The sequence below is a fragment of the Chelonoidis abingdonii genome, chromosome 8 (assembly GCF_003597395.2).
Source record: "Chelonoidis abingdonii isolate Lonesome George chromosome 8, CheloAbing_2.0, whole genome shotgun sequence".
Lineage (NCBI taxonomy): Eukaryota > Metazoa > Chordata > Testudines > Testudinidae > Chelonoidis > Chelonoidis abingdonii.
Window position 1 is genome coordinate 106064115 of NC_133776.1, and position 6585 is coordinate 106070699.

The 6585-nt window shown below is 55.2% G+C and overlaps 1 protein-coding gene across 5 annotated transcripts in view; it reads right to left on the reverse strand.

Moving 5' to 3' along the window:
* ZMYM3 (zinc finger MYM-type containing 3) overlaps positions 1-5918 on the reverse strand; it is a 50821-nt gene extending 44903 nt beyond the window's left edge. For 2 of the 5 annotated variants that reach the window (XM_075068926.1, XM_075068928.1), the window contains exon 1: positions 5149-5251. The gene's annotated coding sequence lies outside the window, so the exon portion shown is untranslated. Of the gene's footprint in view, positions 1-5148; positions 5649-5859 lie in introns of those variants that run through there. The other 3 variants (XM_032794888.2, XM_032794890.2, XM_075068929.1) reach the window with 3 other exon arrangements.
* Between the last annotated feature and the right edge of the window lie 667 nt (positions 5919-6585).

The following is a 6585-nucleotide window of genomic DNA, read 5'->3' on the forward strand; positions in this document are numbered from 1 at the left end:
AAAGGCTTGAGCACGCTGCCTGGCCTAGCCTCTGGAGAAAGATGACAAAAGAAAACCAGCCTTTTTTGGAACCCCTGGGACTAAGCCTTGGCTTTAGCTAGAGACGCCAAGACTTCCTTTGGGGATCTGAATGACTGGCTTCCCCTTTATTGGCATGAAGCCCCGAGGGCGATGGAAGTATTTTTTTTTTTTTTCCATTTGGACTGCTCTGTACCCACTGAAGGGGGTGGACTTAAGCAGCACAGATGAAGGGACATCCGGAAGGGGATTCCAAGTAATGAGGTAATGATGTAGGAGGTAAATGAAATGCCCTTCCCCACTTCAAGGGTGCAACTGGGGAAATGTAGCCTTTGACAGACGTAGAAACAGGGAGAGCAGGAGGAGGGAGTGGCATTCCCTACATATACGGTACTGGTGAAATTATTGCCGGAATACAGCGTATAATTCTAGTGTTTACACTTTTAAAAGGACATTGAAAAACAGGCCGATTCAAGGAAGAGCCATAAGAAGCAGTCAATGTTTGGAAAGCTTGCCTTCCAGTGAGAGACATAAGGAGCTCCATCTATTTAGTTTACTGAAAATTAAGTTAAGAAGGTACTTTATCACAGCCTAGAAATATTTACATGGGGAAATTTCTGATAGCAGATGGCTCTTTCATCTAGCAAACAAGGCAGAACAAGATCCAATGGCTAGAAGCTGAAGTTGGACAAATTCAAACTGTAAGTAAGGCACAAATTTCTAACAGCACCAGTAACTAACCATTGGCCAACAGAGATTCTCCATCATTTGCTGTCTTTACATTCCCATTCAGTGTCTTAAGTTATTGGACTAAATGCAGGAATCACTGGGTGAGGTTCTCTGGCCTGAGTTATGTAGGAGGTCAGATTAGACGAGAACAATCGTCCACTCCTGGCCTTTGAATCTGTATCAATCTTCTAGTTCATATGTCTAAATAGCAGCCATCCATGCCATGATCCCTCAAGCCTGCTCCCCCCGCCCCCAAATATGCAACTGAAATTGTCTACACAATGCAAGTTATCCCAAGTTCTCTGGAAAACACCATCACAGGCTTTGCCACAACTATCAGTGCCAGGGACACCAGCACCAAGAGCAGAGTTTCTTGCACCTGGAGCACCAAACTCTTGGGGTTCAAGCCTCAGTCTTGGTGCAGTTGTTACTCTGATTCATCAAGTGATCGTACACCTGCCAAGAGAGAGCAACAGGATGGCCTGAAGTCAGCATTGTAGGCTTCAGGACAGTTTCACAAGAGCAGGAGTAATCAAGCTAGGTTGCCCAGAATATACCCAGAAACTTTATCCTCCTCCCTGCTTCAGCCAAGTGAATGCAGGAGGGTGAAATCCAGAAGCCTTAAGGCAGAGCTGTCCAGAATTGGGGCTTTGACAGGGGGTGTCAGAAAGCCCAACTTACAGGGCCAATCTGGGATGCCTCAGAGGGCTTGAAGTCACTCCTCATGCCTTTTCACCACTCAGGTACATCCGCTGATGTGTCCAACACCTTGGCACTAGTGGTAAACTCTGAGGCAGACAACATCAGCATGCTCAGCAGCCTGTGACAGATTTTGGAGCACAGGAGCAGCCTCCTGCCTCCTTGTTTTCCCTTCTTCTGACACCAATAGCCTCTGCTGATACCTAGGTCACCTCTTTGCCAAGTGATGGCAGATATTAGGGCTTTGCCCATTAGCTTCCCAGGGGAGAAGTGAACAATATGGAATCTGGGTATATTCTAAGTGTAAATCTCTTTTTTTCTTTTTTGCATACATACACCAGCCCCGGGATAGAAATGCAGGCAATCTCCTTTTTCAGGAATATCAGCCCAACTCCAATGCCTGATTCCCAGGGAGAAATTCTGTCAAGAATTGACCCCAGTCAGAGACCAAGGCAGAAAGCAAACTCTCCTGCAGCTTGCACAGCTCCCTCCCCAAGAACCACTGCCTCTACCCAGAGCCTCACCTGTACAACTAACACTATCACAAGCATTTATTAGCAGACCAAAAACCTGCCACCAAAAGACATCTGCCAAAACAATACCATACACAAAAACAGGGCTCTGGGAGCACTAAGTGAAGAACAAGCAAACAGAAAGATACGCTGAAGTGGATCATGCTCAGTTTCACAATACCAGCCAAAAGATAAAAACAGGTATTGGAGCTCTGGAAAAGGCCAAAGAATAGTGGCTCCTCAATGCTAAGGAAGTTGCCAAAACATGCACCACCACAACCATGGCCTCAAAACTTCCCATAGATGACCACAGCTGCCCGGAAAGCAGTTTCAGACACAAACCACCACCAGATGAGTATAGCTGAGACATGGGGAAGAGCGGGAGTGCTGGTTTGCTGAGGTGCAGTCCCTGAAGCAAGCTCATTTACTAGCCATGGTGTTGAACATCTGGAGACATTTATACTCCGTGGTTATAGCAGACAAAACTGCCAGTAAGCAGCCTGAAACTGATGCCACGCTGTTTTCTAGGGCCCCAAAACCTGAAGAGCTAGGAGAGGGTTCTAACCAGTTTCGACCTAGGAACCAAAGACCCATCAGTGAGAATCCAGCACAGATTGGGTTCTTAGAAAAGGAATTTTCTCCCCATATGCAGGTGTATACAATTGGCCAGAGGCATTACAGGGAATTTTCACTTTTCCAAAGAGCATCAGGAATTGGCAGAAGAAGGATGCTGGTTTGGATAGACCAGTGTTTTCCACTCCTTTGGTAAATCCTAGGTTTCTCTTCCTTTATGTTGATGAACTTCAAGTATCAGCTGTGGCCATGGGATAGCCACAGGAATCTGCTGGTAGGGTCCATGCCCATCAACCAAGAACACTTTTCATTGGGGAAGGAGGAAGAGGTAGAGGATGGTGTCTCTTAGGCCAGACCTATACCAGCAAAGGCTTCCTCGTGTGAACTCAGCTATACCCTCTAACTCTGAGCAAAACAAGCTAGACTAGTAAAAGTGCAGTTTTGCCACTGTACATACCCTACAAGCTGCTGCCAGTACAGCTATATCAGTCAGGGATCACACCACTTCACAGCCCAAACTCATAGCTCCAGCAGATGCTTGTAGCCTAGACACAATCTTAGGCTTCTCTCCCACCCACCCAATTTAAAGCTATAGGACCTAACTTTGGTCCTTTGTCCCAGATGCCAGATTTTTATTGGCAGTCTAGAGTGACCAGCTGTTTGGGTGGGATTGTTACACTGCATCCCTGCCCCCAGCAGCTGGGGGGTTAAGGGGGAGGCAGAAATGACAGTAGGCACAAAGGGAACTTGGAATGGGGCCTGGCTTGTGAATGGGCAAGAGGCATGGCTGGAGCAATGGGGTGCAGCTTGGTTTCGCTTTTGCTCCATCAACCCCAGAGGGCAAATGTGCTACTATCCCTTTCAAGATGAGAAATGAAGCTAGGATGGAGCTGATGACAAAGTCATGCTCTAATCAGGAGCTTTGAATTTGGGAGGTAGTTTGAGGGAATGGCAGCACAGTTTACAAGGAAGCAGCAGACCGATGAGAGGTGAGCGAGCTGCAGGCTAGAACCAGAGCTGGAACACAACACAACACATCAGGAAATGAGAGGAAGCTTCTACTGGAGCAGAAAAGTAACTCAAATAATGGCTCCTTCTCCCTTACTTAAGAGGTTCATCTCCACTCTGCATCCCAAAGCCATGCACCATACCCCATCCCACAAGACCACTCCCTGCAGCACAGAGCCACTTCTCAACCCTTACCCTGAACAAGCCCACATGGCAGGTAAACCACCACCTTCACCCCTCAGAGGCATACCTCCTCCCATCAACAGCCACAGCCCACTCCAAGCAAGCATGTTCTGCAGGCACCACCAACAGACATGTCCCACCACAACCAATCCAACACCAACCTCCAGGCAGAGCTTTGCCCTGCCCCATCCCATTCCCCCTCCCCCAGGCACACCCTCTTGGTAGAACTGTTGCTTTAGGGGCACAAAGGCATCTTCTCCTTTTTCCCCACTCTAGGGCCCACAACATAGCTCAGGAAGAGGGAGCCGGAGTCTAATGTGACCCCTCCATCAGCAACAGTATTTTTAGGCCCTTTCAAATGCAAACTTTTTATTCTCATGTGTGGAGAGCCAAGCACATGGGACACTGCAGATAAAGTCTCTGCAGGGCATGCAAAACAGGTGGCAAAGAGAAGGGGAAAGGGCTCTGGAAAAAGCCCTGCTTGACTCTGATGTGGAAAAAGGTACTGGGAAAACAAGCTCAATAGGTGTAAATATTCCGATCCCATTTGGCGTCTGAGGGAAACAAGAAGCCCCCGAGGCCAAAGCACAAGCTACAATCAACCACTGTATAGCCACCCACGGGCAATGCACCATCTTAGGTGGGCAAACCAGAGGCTTGCAGGGCTTCTAATGACTACGTCAGGACATGGGGGTAGAAGAGACACACTGTATTTCCTGGAGACCCAAAGGAAGCACTCCACGCCAGCACAGCCTGGTCTGAAATTCTGGGCAGTGGGGCAGGGGACCCGGACTGCCCCATGTGCCAACAGGCATCAACACTCAGCTGCGGCCGCCTGCCACCAGCACAGACAGAAACACTCCTAGAGACAGCACCTCACCTGCTCCACCTTCTCCCCATAGACCCCTACCATCTTCTCTCCCATTTCCTTACGACACGGGTACCCTCCCCCATCAGGGGTGCAGTACCCGCCCCTGCGCTCGCAACCCTGTTCCCCCTCCCCCATAGCGGCTCTGCACATATATGCTCCCTCCCCCCTGCGCGGAAAAGGGGGCGGGGTCGGTGCGCGCCCCCTTCCCCCTGCGCGGAAAAGGGGCGGGGTCGGTGCGCGCCCCCTTCCCCCTGCGCGGAAAAGGGGGTGGGGGAAGGGTCACTGCGCGCCCCCTTCCCCTTGCGCGGAAAAGGAGACAAGGGTAGGCGCGCGCCAGTCACCGTGCCCAGAAGGGGCCCCTCCTCCCAGAGGCCCGGCCCCTCTCCCCACGGGTATCCCAGCCCCGCCCCCACCCGGGAGCGCAGGCAGAAGGCGCCCTGCGAGAGAAGGCTGGAGCCGCCACCCCCTCCCTATCGGGGACCGCGCCACCCCGCAGGCCGCGCTAAGCCACCGCAACCAATGAGGACCCGCCCCCAGCTCGGCCGCGGCTCGTACCTGGCTCGCCGCGCCGCCCGCACTGCCCGGAGCCCGGATTCGGGTCGCGGCCCCTTTAAATGGAGGCGCCGCTCCGAGCCCTCAGCGCGCTGCAGCCCGAGGGGAGGCGGGGGCGACTCCCCATTGGCTGCGGCGGCAGGGGGGCGGTTCCCTATTGGCTGCGGCGGGGCTCGGGCTCGCGAGACTTCTTTTCAGTGGGCAGCCCCGAAAACCCGGAGCAGATTCCAGTGTCCGGGATCGGAGGCAGAGCCTGGGATCTGCAGAGCGGCCCGAAAACGCGGGGCGGATTTTCGGAACGGAGGATAAAGCCCAAAGAAGCTGGAGCATAGCCTAGAATCGGGAGAGCCCGGGAAACTCGGTGTGGCAGCCGGGCCCGGTGAGGGACGCTGCCTCCGCAGCTACCCGCCATGCTCGCTTGGGGGTGTGAAATCACGGTGCGGAACCCGGGATCAGGAACGGCACCGCCTGCATCGTCCCCTCCTGGGGGCTGTTCGCAAAATGCGGAACGGATCTACCACCGGAGCGGGAGCACCAGCCCGCTCCCCCCCCCTCCCCCGAGCCGTCTGCCCCGTTAACCCTCTCGGGCCCGGGGGAGGCCGCTGCGGAGCGGGCCCCGCCTCGGGCCCTGCGATGTCTGGCCTCGGCCCCGCGCGGCCCTACCCTGGAGGCGTCGCGGGGGGCAAGCTCCCGGCCCCCCGCTTCCGGCCCTACCTGCGCCACTCGTGACCGCCCCGACCCGCTCCGGGCTTCCGCCGCCGCCTCCCGGAGCTGGAGCGTCTCCCCCGGGCGGGAGTACAAGCGCGGCCGGGCGGGGCTTCGGCGGGGGCCGGGACACGCACAAAAAAGCCCGGGCTGGGCGCGCCGGACTGTTCCCGCCCGCCCCCGGGCAACCCGCCCACCCAACCCCCCCCCACGGACACCCCCACTGCTCCTCACCCGCCGGGCCACGCCCACTGCCACAGCACGCCCACCATGGCCCCCGTCCCTCCACTAAACACCTCCCGCCCCCCCAACGGACACAACCCCCACTCGCCACCTCACTGCTCAGGCCCCGCCCCACTGCCTGGGCACCCCCCCCCATGACCCCCTCACCCTCAACTAACATCACCACCCCTATGACACCCCCACTGCTCCTCTCCCACTGGGCCCCGCCCACTGCTGGCACCCCCTCATGATTCACTCCCCTCACTAACATCCCCTCCCCAACGGACACCAACCACTGCTCCTCACCCACTGGCCCGCCCACTTGTTAAGGCCAGCCCCCCCCCCATGGCCCTGTCCCCCAGTCACTAAAACCTCCCGCCCCCCCACAAGAAACACCTCCACTGCTCCTCACGCTCCAATGGCCCCGCCCAACTGCTGCACGTCCCCTCAATGACTCCCTCCCTCACTAACAGTCCCCCACCCTATGAACACACCCCTGCTCCTTCCCACTGG